Below are 13,195 nucleotides of genomic sequence, written 5' to 3' on the forward strand. Positions count from 1 at the left end.
TCTCGACCCACCAGCGGACAGGCACCAGTATTGGGAGAGGGGGGCTGGCCGTCAGGGTTCACCGCGGCTCTGGCACAAACCCGGCGACACGGAGGTGGCACGGGCAGGAGCGGACTGGCCGTCTCGGCTTCTCACTTTTTGGATTTTAGAAGGGCATGACATGCCTATATCTGTGTCTCCCCCTCCTTTTACTCCTCCACCTCTTTTCTTTTCGCATGACTATATGTACTTGTCACTTTTCCATTTGTTAGTTGTGTCTTCTGAGCAGTTTGTCAGCTTTTGGACACCTTTGAAGGTGTTTTCTATGTGTTTCTATGTGTTTTTGTTTGCCTGCCATTGGTTTTAACGGTGTTCGAAGGTGTTCGACGAACAGTTCGACGAACAGTTCGGCGAACACACAGGGTGTTCGACGAACCGAACCGAACTCGAACACTACGGGGGTGGCTCAACACTACTCTAGGGTAAAGATTGCTTCGTGTGTAAAGGATGCGCACTCTGATAGTGAAGCAGTGCATTACAGGATGTGGGTTTTGAAAAAGATTCTGTGGATAGATTGCCATCCACAATTTTAAGTTTTACATCCAAAAAATTCAATTCCGTGTTTCCAAACACTGAGGTGAACGACATGTTCATGTTATTGTCATCATTCAAATACTTGACAAAGGAGTCAAAATCACTCCTATTGACTGACCAGACAATGAAAATGTCGTCCACAAATCAGACATAGAATTTAAGGAATTGGGAGAAACGGTTACTACTGGAGAAGATGAATTTTTCTTCAAAGGAAGCCAGGAACAAATTAGCCAGAACGCAAGCTGCCGGGGTCCCCATCGCTGTCCCAGTGCACTGAAAGTACCACTGGTCCATAAATTTGAATGAGTTGTGACTCAAAATAAATCCTATGGATTCACACACAAACGATATAAAATTTTCACTCCTGTTTGTGTGGGAGAGGATGTTGCGAACAGCCCCAATATTTTGATGATGTGGGATCCTCGTGTAGAGGCTCTCCACATCTATTGAGGCCAAGGCAAAATCCTCCTGCCATTCAAAATCCTATAAGGACTTTAAAAAATCTCCCGTTTCCTTAATATACGATGGAATCTCCCTCATCAGAGGCTGGAGAAGCCAGTCAATATATCTGGACAACGGTTCAGTAAGCGAGCCAATGCCTGCAATGATGGGGCGACCCGGCGGCTGCGTTGTGGATTTGTGGACCTTCGGTATAAAATACCAATTAGCGGTCTGTGGAAAATCCGGATACAATTTGTTCGCTTTTATGTCCGTAAGAATTCCATTTGCAACATACTTCTCCAATAGAGACTTCAATCTCAACTGAAATTTTGTTAAGGGATTGAATTTGAGGGGTTTATACGTATTTGTATCTGACAGCTGGCGGTGTGCTTCGTGTATATAATATTCCTTAGTCATAAGCACAATATTCCCCCCCTTGTCTGCCTCTCGTATTACAGTGTCCTCCCATTTCTGAATCTTTTTTAAGGCCTCCCACTCTCCTTTTTCTAAATTCTTGGGTAATTCAGGATATATTATAGCCTCTGCATCCCTGATCACAGCTTCCTGAAATAAATCGATGTTATTACCAGGAATTATGGAGGGCATAAAGGTTGATGTAACACCCCCCTGAAAAGCCTCCCTACTAGTCTGTGTGGAGTGCACCCCAATTGTGTCATCATCATTAAAACTCAACAATAGGGATACATCACTGCCCAACAGGTGTCTGGTTGTCTCATCCATCATGAAACCTCTGGCACCCATCCAACAGGGGATCTCTCCCTCTAATTCTTGGTGTACTCCTGATTTATTCTTCCAAAGGGATTTAAACAGATGCATTTTACGTGTAGCCTAAAATAAGTCCACCTTAAAGTCCACAATATCAAATTTATAGGGTATACAATACTTGAGACCTTTTTTCAACAGAGATACCATATCTTTATCAAGCATATGCTCTGTTAAATTAATAATATTTAAAGATTGATCTGTTCCTTCAGTTATCTCCGCTAGGACACCTGTTTTCGTTTTGTTCCTCCTCGACATATGCTTTCTTCCCCCCCTCCTTGTTCATTTCCCAAAGGGGGCCTCCTTGTAGTTGTCAATCCTGCCTCACGTTCCTGCTGGAAAGTATCATCCGAGGCACTAGAGTCAGTATCAGGTGTCCAGTAATTACGTGGTATGCTTTTTTATTTCTATTTTTCTGGCTTTGATTTTTACGTGGACGTATTTTTTGGGACTGTACCTGGGAATTTTTCATCCAGTTAAATATCTGCCCAGTCTCAAAATCTGCTTTGTCCCGTACAAACTTGTCCTTTTTGCGCTGTTTAATTTCAGACTGCAGAGGTATCAGTTTGCTTTCAAGTTTTTTAAGACAGACTTGCCATTGCACTCCTGTTAAACGGGAACACAGTTCTGTCTTAGTTTTATTCAACTCTGACAGAATAGTATCATACTCTCTCATTCTGGCGTATAACCAGTAATAATAAATTTTTTTAGCAGTCCAGTTGGATCTGTTCGCGTGTTTTGACAAAGTCTTGGTCACCTTTGAAATGTGCCATTTCTTTATACACACGCAAGCCACGTGGAACCCGGCCGCAATCCACATAACCCTTTAAGGATTTTATCGGCCAAAATAAACGCACTTCCTTCTCAGCCAAGCTAGACATTTTGTATTCAATAGTTTTAGTGCTCAGTACCTGAATATCTTCCTTGACGTTACATTCAGAAAAAAAGGTTGCCGCACCTTCACGTCCTGCTTCAATTCCATTTGAATGCATGTGCTGTCGATCTGGGTCGGCATTTAAATCCTAGTTCTGCTGACTCTCCATGTCTACGGACATCTGCATGCACGGATTCAATAAGAAAAGTCCAAATACAAATGCACAGGCAACCAGTACTGCAGCGACTCAGTCCTTGTGCAGAGATTCCAGAAGCTCGACCTCATCAGCTGGAGCAATCAATCTTACCATCGGGTGCAACTCCCTCCAGAAACAAAGTAAGTCACAATTCATACATGAAAAGAGCGAGGTGGCACACCGATGTAATAAAATCTTCTTTTATTCCATTTCCATGTAAAATGCAGGGAAGCGGCGCCTTTTGCGGACGACCCACCAAGCTGTCCACAGTTCTGCACCGGCCTATATCTCTTCCCTCATTTCTGTGTATCACCCCTCCTGTTCCCTCCATTCTGCAACTGATCTAAGACAGACATTCTCCTAAATCAGAACCTAACACCTCCGTTTCCAAGAATTCTCTTGTGCCGTGCCAGTTTTCTGTAATGCCCAAAATTCGTACAATGCGATGGTCATGGTAAAGGCAGGTAAACATAAAGTCAGCCTTGTGTGCCAGACCGCCAACAGCCAAGACTAGAGATGAGCGTTGTTCTACTCGAACTGTTCGCCAATCTCAAATTCGAGCTGTTTTGGACGGTGTTCGAGCCGTTCGGCGAACACGAACTATTTGAGAAAAATTCGGCTGTTCGAGGTTATGTTCGATAACTGTTCATGCACCAAAATCATAACTGGATTTTTTCTCAGTAATGATGAAAATTAATATTAATACGCAGTTTGAGTGTACAGCGGGGTGGGGGGAGGGGCAGGGGATGGATCTCTGCAGGAACAATGAAGATCTCCATTTTTTTTTTCTCTTTCCCGCATTTACAGTGGGGAGGTGCAATCTGTCAGCCTATCAGCAGCGCACACACGGAGCGAAGTGCTTTTTTTCACACAAGCAAGGGCATGTGTCATTGGCAGTGTATGTCACATGTCCTTGCCCTATAAGACCAAGCCATTTTCCCCGTCGCCACCATTTTCTCATTGCTGCAGATGGGTGTTAGACGGCACCGCTGTTGCTGTGTGCGCTATACCTTGTTAATTTCAAGCCAATTTTCGCACAAATCTACAGATAGCTTGGGAGTAGGGAATAGTTTTGATTGCAGTCCTTTTAAGGACTACGTTACAGCATTTCCTACGACTTTTATCAGGCAGGTCTGTGCTCTTAAATAGATAGATTGTGGGAGTAAAGACTAATTGTAATTGGAGTCCTTTTCAGGACTAGGTTACATCAGTTCCTATCAGTTTTTGCCAGGCAGGTCTGTGTCAGTGCTGTGCAAGTTTTTTTCACAGCATTTGGCTGAATCTAGCAAAGCTAATCCTTTTTGGCCTATTGCAGAGTGTGTTAGTCAGTGGAGTAGCCTATCTGTGTTGCAAGATATACCACCTGTGTATAGAATACCAATTTTTTTACTGCACCTAGTGAAGTAAAATCTTTTGGGCATAGCATCATTCTATTAGTCCATCTATACTGACCTCCATCAGGTTGCAAATTGAATATATTTTTTTCTGCATCTACCTCTGAAAAAATATTGGGCTTCTAGCTGTGTGTGGGACTTGTTCTACTAATCCATCTATACAGACCTCCATCAGGTTGCAAACTGAATATATTTTTTTCTGCATCTACCTCTGAAAAAATATTGGGCTTCTAGCTGTGTGTGGGACTTGTTGTATTAGTCCATCTATACTGACCTCCATCAGGTTGCAAACTGAATATATTTTTTTCTGCATCTACCTCTGAAAAAATATTGGGCTTCTAGCTGTGTGTGGGACTTGTTCTACTAATCCATCTATACAGACCTCCATCAGGTTGCAAACTGAATATATTTTTTTCTGCATCTACCTCTGAAAAAATATTGGGCTTCTAGCTGTGTGTGGGACTTGTTGTATTAGTCCATCTATACTGACCTCCATCAGGTTGCAAACTGAATATATTTTTTTCTGCATCTACCTCTGAAAAAATATTGGGCTTCTAGCTGTGTGTGGGACTTGTTCTATTAATCCATCTATACAGACCTCCATCAGGTTGCAAACTGAATATATTTTTTTCTGCAACTACCTCTGAAAAAATATTGGGCTTCTAGCTGTGTGTGGGACTTGTTGTATTAGTCCATCTATACTGACTTCCATCAGGTTGCAAACTGAATATATTTTTTTCTGCATCTACCTCTGAAAAAATATTGGGCTTCTAGCTGTGTGTGGGACTTGTTCTATTAATCCATCTATACAGACCTCCATCAGGTTGCAAACCGAATATATTTTTTTCTGCATCTACCTCTGAAAAAATATGTGGCCTTCTAGCAGTGTGCGGGACTTTCTCTATTAGTCCATTTATACTGACCTCCATCAGGTTGCAAACTGAATATAATTTTTTTCTGCATCTAGCTCTGAAAAAATATTTGGCCTTCTAGCAGTGTGTGGGACTTTCTCTATTAGTCCATCTATACTGACCTCCATCAGGTTGCAAATTAAAAATAATTTTTATCTGCATCTACAGTACCTCTTAAAAAATATTTGGGCTTCTAGCTGTGTGTGGGACTTGTTCTATTAGTCCATCTATACTGACCTTCATCAGGTTGCAAATTGATTATAATTTTTATCTGCATCTAGCTCTGAAAAAATATTTGGCCTTCTAGCAGTGTGTGGGACTTTCTCTATTAGTCCATCTATACTGACCTCCATCAGGTTGCAAATTGAATATAATTTTTATCTGCATCTAGCTCTGAAAAAATATTTGGCCTTCTAGCAGTGTGTGGGACTTTCTCTATTAGTCCATCTATACTGACCTCCATCAGGTTGCAAATTAAAAATGATTTTTATCTGCATCTACCTCTGAAAAAATATTTGGGCTTCTAGCTGTGTGTGGGACTTGTTCTATCACTCCATCTATACTGACCTCCATCCGGTTGCAAACTGAATATATTTTTTTCTGCACCTACCTCTGAAAAAATATTGGGCTTCTAGCTGTGTGTGGGACTTGTTGTATTAGTCCATCTATACTGACCTCCATCAGGTTGCAAATTAAAAATAATTTTTATCTGCATCTACAGTACCTCTGAAAAAATATTTGGGCTTCTAGCAGTGTGTGGGACTTGTTCTATTAGTCCATCTATACTGACCTCCATCAGGTTGCAAATTGAATATAATTTTTATCCGCATCTAGCTCTGAAAAAATATTTGGCCTTCTAGCAGTGTGTGGGACTTTCTCTATTAGTCCATCTATACTGACCTCCATCAGGTTGCAAATTGAATATAATTTTTATCTGCATCTAGCTCTGAAAAAATATTTGACCTTCTAGCAGTGTGTGGGACTTTCTCTATTAGTCCATCTATACTGACCTCCATCAGGTTGCAAATTAAAAATAATTTTTATCTGCATCTACCTCTGAAAAAATATTTGGGCTTCTAGCTGTGTGTGGGACTTGTTCTATTAATCCATCTATACAGACCTCCATCAGGTTGCAAACTGAATAAAATTTTTCTGCATCTACCTCTGAAAAAATATTTGGGCTTCTAGCTGTGTGTGGAACTTGTTCTATTATTCCATCTATACTGACCTCTATCAGGTTGCAAATTGAATATAATTTTTTTCTGCATCTAACCCAGCCAATAGTTTTGGCCTAATACCACAGTTTGGCCACTCAGCTCTGCTCGGTTCCCATCCATTGTTTTTTTGTGCAAACAACTCCAGAGTTGTGAATTAGTTAACCACCAAAATGAGTGGAAAAAGGCCTGCTGCTGGTGGAAAGGGGAATAGGCGTGTTGGGAAGGGGAAAAAAGGTTGTGTCCGTGGCGTAGGTGTTAAAGCAACAGTAACATCTGCAGAAGAAAGACCATCTTCCAGCCAAACTAAAATGTCTTCTTCTTTTAGCGGACAATGTGATAAGATCCCTTTCTTACGGCCACGCCAATCGCTACAAATTCCAGATGAGGCACAAAAACAGCAGGTGCTTCAACGGATATCAATTGCTCCTTTAAGTGGGCTCTCCTCCACATCACCTTCAACATCACAAATACTCCAGTCCTCAAAGGTGTCACCCCAATCGCACTTGCTTCCTCACAGCTCCCAAATCTCCAGCTGCCCGTCTGAGTATGAGGTAGAACAGATGGTTGAGTCTGCAGAGCTGTTTACTCATACTATAGCCTGGGAACCAGAGGTCGACTCCAGCACTTCTGTGAATCCAGACGAGGAAATGATCTGCACTGATGCCCAGAATCTTTATGAGTCGGATCCAGGACCAGACGCAGAAGGTTCTGACCATAATGTAGACCCTCATTCCCAAACTGTAACTCCTGTTGGTGGAGACAATGAGGAAGACGATGATAAGACTCAAATACCTGATTGGAGCGACAACTTTAGTTTTTTGTCAGGGCAGGAACAGGTTGGCTCTGAGGACGACGGGTGTGATAACGCACAGGTTGATGATGATGAGGTTGGAGATCCCACTTACTGTCAACCCACAGTCAGCCAAGAGATGAGGTCAGCAGAGGAGGTGGAGGAAGATGCTAGTGACGACGAGGTCAGGTTGCGCCTTCCTGGACAGAGACGTAGTACTGGAAGCACGTCAACAACTGCATCCTCAAACACAACTCTGCCTCTCACCACAAGTCGTGGTGGCTCTTCAGTAGAGATGAGCGTTGTTCTACTCGAACTGTTCGCCAATCTCAAATTCGAGCTGTTTTGGGCGGTGTTCGAGCCGGTCGGCGAACACGAACAATTTGAGAAAAATTCGGCTGTTCGAGGTTATGTTCGATAACTGTTCGTGCACCAAAATCATAACTGGATTTTTTCTCAGTAATGATGAAAATTAATGTTAATACGCAGTTTGAGTGTACAGCGGAGCGGGGGGAGGGGCAGGGGATGGATCTCTGCAGGAACAATGAAGATCTCCATTTTTTTTCTCTTTCCCGCATTTGCAGTGGGGAGGTGCAATCTGTCAGCCTATCAGCAGCGCACACACGGAGCGAAGTGCTTTTTTTCACACAAGCAAGGGCATGTGTCATTGGCAGTGTATGTCACATGTCCTTGCCCTATAAGACCAAGCCATTTTCCCCGTCACCACCATTTTCTCACTGCTGCAGCTGCGTGTTAGACGGCACCGCTGTTGCTGTGTGCGCTATACCTTGTTAATTTCAAGCCAATTTTCGCACAAATATACAGATAGCTTGGGAGTAGGGAATAGTTGTGATTGCAGTCCTTTAAAGGACTAGGTTACAGCATTTCCTACGACTTTTATCAGGCAGGTCTGTGCTCTTAAATAGATAGATTGTGGGAGTAAAGACTAATTGTAATTGGAGTCCTTTTCAGGACTAGGTTACATCAGTTCCTATCAGTTTTTGCCAGGCAGGTCTGTGCCAGTGCTGTGCAAGTTTTTTTCACAGCATTTGGCTGAATCTAGCAAAGCTAATCCTTTTTGGCCTATTGCAGAGTGTGTTAGTCAGTGGAGTAGCCTATCTGTGTTGCAAGATATACCACCTGTGTATAGAATACCAATTTTTTTACTGCACCTAGTGAAGTAAAATCTTTTGGGCATAGCATCATTCTATTAGTCCATCTATACTGACCTCCATCAGGTTGCAAACTGAATATAATTTTTTTCTTCATTTATCTCTGAAAAAATATTTGGGCTTCTAGCAGCGTGTGGGACTTGTTCTATTAGTCCATCTATACTGACCTCCATCAGGTTGCAAATTAAAAATAATTTTTTTCTGCATCTAGCTCTGAAAAAATATTTGGGCTTCTAGCAGTGTGTGGGACTTGGTCTATTAGTCCATCTATACTGACCTCCATCAGGTTGCAAATTAAAAATAATTTTTTTCTGCATCTAGCTCTGAAAAAATATTTGGGCTTCTAGCAGTGTGTGGGACTTGGTCTATTAGTCCATCTATACTGACCTCCATCAGGTTGCAAATTGAATAAAAAAAATTTCTGCATCTAGCTCTGAAAAAATATTTGGGCTTCTAGCGGTGTGTGGGACTTGGTCTATTAGTCCATCTATACTGACCTCCATCAGGTTGCAAATTAAAAATAATTTTTTTCTGCATCTAGCTCTGAAAAAATATTTGGGCTTCTAGCAGTGTGTGGGACTTGGTCTATTAGTCCATCTATACTGACCTCCATCAGGTTGCAAATTAAAAATAATTTTTTTCTTCATTTAGCTCTGAAAAAATATTTGGGCTTCTAGCAGTGTGTGGGACTTGTTCTATTAGTCCTTCTATACTGACGTCCAGCAGGTTGCAAATTGAATATAATTTTTTTCTGCATCTAGCTCTGAAAAAATATTTGGGCTTCTAGCGGTGTGTGGGACTTGGTCTATTAGTCCATCTATACTGACCTCCATCAGGTTGCAAATTAAAAATATTTTTTTTCTGCATCTAGCTCTGAAAAAATATTTGGGCTTCTAGCAGTGTGTGGGACTTGGTCTATTAGTCCATCTATACTGACCTCCATCAGGTTGCAAATTAAAAATAATTTTTTTCTGCATCTAGCTCTGAAAAAATATTTGGGCTTCTAGCAGTGTGTGGGACTTGGTCTATTAGTCCATCTATACTGACCTCCATCAGGTTGCAAATTGAATAAAAAAATTTTCTGCATCTAGCTCTGAAAAAATATTTGGGCTTCTAGCGGTGTGTGGGACTTGGTCTATTAGTCCATCTATACTGACCTCCATCAGGTTGCAAATTAAAAATAATTTTTTTCTGCATCTAGCTCTGAAAAAATATTTGGGCTTCTAGCAGTGTGTGGGACTTGGTCTATTAGTCCATCTATACTGACCTCCATCAGGTTGCAAATTAAAAATAATTTTTTTCTTCATTTAGCTCTGAAAAAATATTTGGGTTTCTAGCAGTGTGTGGGACTTGTTCTATTAGTCCTTCTATACTGACGTCCAGCAGGTTGCAAATTGAATATAATTTTTTTCTGCATCTAGCTCTGAAAAAATATTTGGGCTTCTAGCGGTGTGTGGGACTTGGTCTATTAGTCCATCTATACTGACCTCCATCAGGTTGCAAATTAAAAATAATTTTTTTCTGCATCTAGCTCTGAAAAAATATTTGGGCTTCTAGCAGTGTGTGGGACTTGGTCTATTAGTCCATCTATACTGACCTCCATCAGGTTGCAAATTAAAAATAATTTTTTTCTGCATCTAGCTCTGAAAAAATATTTGGGCTTCTAGCAGTGTGTGGGACTTGGTCTATTAGTCCATCTATACTGACCTCCATCAGGTTGCAAATTAAAAATAATTTTTTTCTGCATCTAGCTCTGAAAAAATATTTGGGCTTCTAGCAGTGTGTGGGACTTGGTCTATTAGTCCATCTATACTGACCTCCATCAGGTTGCAAATTGAATAAAAAAATTTTCTGCATCTAGCTCTGAAAAAATATTTGGGCTTCTAGCGGTGTGTGGGACTTGGTCTATTAGTCCATCTATACTGACCTCCATCAGGTTGCAAATTAAAAATAATTTTTTTCTGCATCTAACCCAGCCAATAGTTTTGGCCTAATACCACAGTTTGGCCACTCAGCTCTGCTCGGTTACCATCCATTGTTTTTTTGTGCAAACAACTCCAGAGTTGTGAATTAGTTAACCACCAAAATGAGTGGAAAAAGGCCTGCTGCTGGTGGAAAGGGGAATAGGCGTGTTGGGAAGGGGAATAAAGGTTGTGTCCGTGGGGTAGGTGCAGAAGAAAGACCATCTTCCAGCCAAACTAAAATGTCTACTTCTTTTAGCGGACAATGTGATAAGATCCCTTTCTTACGGCCACGCCAATCGCTACAAATTCCAGATGAGGCACAAAAACAGCAGGTGCTTCAACGGATATCAAGTGCTCCTTTAAGTGGGCTCTCCTCCACATCAACTTCAACATCACAAATACTCCAGTCCTCAAAGGTGTCACCCAAATGGCACTTGCTTCCTCACAGCTCCCAAATCTCCAGCTGCCCGTCTGAGTATGAGGTAGAACAGATGGTTGAGTCTGCAGAGCTGTTTACTCATACTATAGCCTGGGAATCAGAGGTCGACTCCAGCGCTTCTGTGAATCCAGACGAGGAAATGATCTGCACTGATGCCCAGAATCTTTATGAGTCGGATCCAGGATCAGACGCAGAAGGTTCTGACCATAATGTAGACCCTCATTCCCAAACTGTAACTCCTGTTGGTGGAGACAATGAGGAAGACGATGATAAGACTCAAATACCTGATTGGAGCGACAACTTTAGTTTTTTGTCAGGGCAGGAACAGGTTGGCTCTGAGGACGACGGGTGTGATAACGCACAGGGTGATGATGATGAGGTCGGAGATCCCACTTACTGTCAACCCACAGTCAGCCAAGAGATGAGGTCAGCAGAGGAGGTGGAAGAAGATGCTAGTGACGACGAGGTCAGGTTGCGCCTTCCTGGACAGAGACGTAGTACTGGAAGCACGTCAACAACTGCATCCTCAAACACAACTCTGCCTCTCACCACAAGTCGTGGTGGCTCTTCAGGTCGCATGGGTGCTAAGCCTTGCATAGCCTGGGCATTTTTTCAGATCGATAAAGATGACCCAACTCGTGTTATCTGTAACATTTGTCAGCAAAAGCTAAGTAGAGGCCAAAACTACATAGTTTGAGTACTTCATGCATGAACCGGCACATGGACATGAAGCATAAGTTGCAGTGGGAAGCTCAGTGTGCTACAATGCGGTCTAGCCGGCCGGGCCAACCACCTTCTGCCATATCTTGTGCATCCGCGGCCTCTTCATCCTCTGTGACTGGGGAGACAGCAGTCACACCTGTTTTGGGGCGCAGACCTGCCACCTCTTTACCCGCAACAGCCAGCGTGATTGGCAGGTCATCATTTTCTTTGGAGGTGGTAACACCAGCTGGTCTTGAGCGCTGTCCGACATCGATAGCACCACCTTTGGATCAAGGCAACCTAACATGTCCGCCTGCATCTTCCTCACAGACCGGCAGTTTGCCGGGGACACCCTTATCAACCCCGTCTAAGCACAATAGCCAGCCCTCGGTCCCTCAGATGTGGACAAGTAAAAGACCATTTCCTCCTAGCCATGAGAAAGCTAAGAGGTTGAATTTCACCATCTGCAAGCTCTTGGCTACAGAAATGCTGCCTTTCCGCCTGGTGGACACAGAGGATTTTCGAGACCTTATGTCCGTCGCAGTGCCCCAGTACCAGATGCCCAGTCGGCACTACTTCTCAAAGAAAGGTGTGCCTGCGCTCCACCAGCATGTCGCACACAACATCACCGCTTCTTTGAGAAACTCTGTGTGTGACAGGGTGCATTTCACCACAGACACTTGGACGAGTAGGCATGGACAGGGGCGTTACATGTCGCTGACTGGGCACTGGGTAACTATGGTGACAGCAGGACAAGGGGCTGCTGTCCAAGTCTTGCCGTCCCCACGAGTTGTGCGTCAATCCTCTTTATGTCATTTTTCCTCCACTGCTTCTGCCTCCTCAACCTCCTCTCGGTCTTCCACCTGCACCCAAAGCCTGTCTGGTCATGCCACAAGCTTTCTAACTGCGCAGAAGGGATCCTGCACACCTCCTTACTATGCTGGCAGTAGGGCTCAACGTCATCAGGCGGTTTTTACATTGAAATGTCTGGGAAATGTGAGTCACACAGCTGAGGAGTTGTGGTCAGCTCTGGAGAACCAATTTCATGAATGGTTGTCTCCACTGGACCTGAAACCAGGGAAGGCCGTGTGCGACAATGCTGCAAACCTGGGTGCGGCCCTTCGCCGGGGCAATGTCACACACGTGCCTTGTATGGCTCACGTGTTGAACCTGGTTGTCCAGCAATTTTTAGCCCACTATCCCAGACTAGATGGCCTTCTGCAGAGGGCACGGTCGCTGTGTGCTCACTTCCGCCGTTCGCATCCCGCAGCTCAGCGACTTACATCTCTACAGAAGTCGTTGGGCCTGCCACTTCACCGGCTAAAATGCGATGTGCCTACCCGGTGGAATTCAACTCTGCACATGTTGCAGCGACTGTGGCAGCACCGACAAGCCCTGGTGCAATACGTTCTGACGTATAGCCTGGGCCAACGAGATTCAGAGGTGGGGCAAATCACGCTGGAGGAGTGGTCTCAGATCAGGGACCTATGCACCCTTCTGCACAGTTTTGAAATGGCGACGAAGATGTTTAGTGCTGACGATGCCATTATCAGCATGACTATTCCGGTGATTTACATGCTGGAGCACATGTTAAACAGAATTCGGAGTCAGGTGGTGGCACAAGAGGAGGTGGAGGAAGTAGAGGAGGAGGAGTTGTATGCGGAAGGGCTAACATCTGCAAGGTCCAGACGGTCGGCAGCACCAAGGCGGCAGGCATGTGAGGGTGGGGGAGATGGTTT

This window comes from Phyllobates terribilis, unplaced genomic scaffold (assembly GCF_046119375.1).
Source record: "Phyllobates terribilis strain yellow unplaced genomic scaffold, ASM4611937v1 Scaffold_1__5_contigs__length_1240528914, whole genome shotgun sequence".
NCBI classification, from domain to species: domain Eukaryota; kingdom Metazoa; phylum Chordata; class Amphibia; order Anura; family Dendrobatidae; genus Phyllobates; species Phyllobates terribilis.